Source organism: Buceros rhinoceros, unplaced genomic scaffold, assembly GCF_000710305.1.
Source record: "Buceros rhinoceros silvestris isolate BGI_N320 unplaced genomic scaffold, ASM71030v1 scaffold6085, whole genome shotgun sequence".
NCBI classification, from domain to species: Eukaryota; Metazoa; Chordata; class Aves; order Bucerotiformes; family Bucerotidae; genus Buceros; species Buceros rhinoceros.
In genome coordinates, this window is record NW_010414479.1 from 18,894 (window position 1) to 19,101 (window position 208).

Sequence of the window (208 nt, forward strand, 5' to 3'; positions counted from 1 at the left end):
AGCAGGACTCAAGGACTTGGGAGACTGACCCTGAGCCTGCACTTTCAGGCAGTGCAGGCGCTGCACCCCATGGCGCGCTGCACCCCATGGCGCGCTGCCAGGCTTAGCCCTTGTTGGAGATCTGGCTGAAAGCAAGAACAGCCTTCCGTGATCGGAGCGTGGGGCTGGGGACCTAGAAATCCACGTTGTAGCAGTCCTTGTCTGCAGT

General features: G+C 60.6%; 1 protein-coding gene across 1 annotated transcript in view; it reads left to right on the forward strand.

The window, feature by feature from the left end:
* Positions 1-208, forward strand: part of LOC104494290 (amiloride-sensitive sodium channel subunit alpha-like) — an 8,519-nt gene that overhangs the window by 3,144 nt on the left and 5,167 nt on the right. The window lies entirely within an intron of this gene.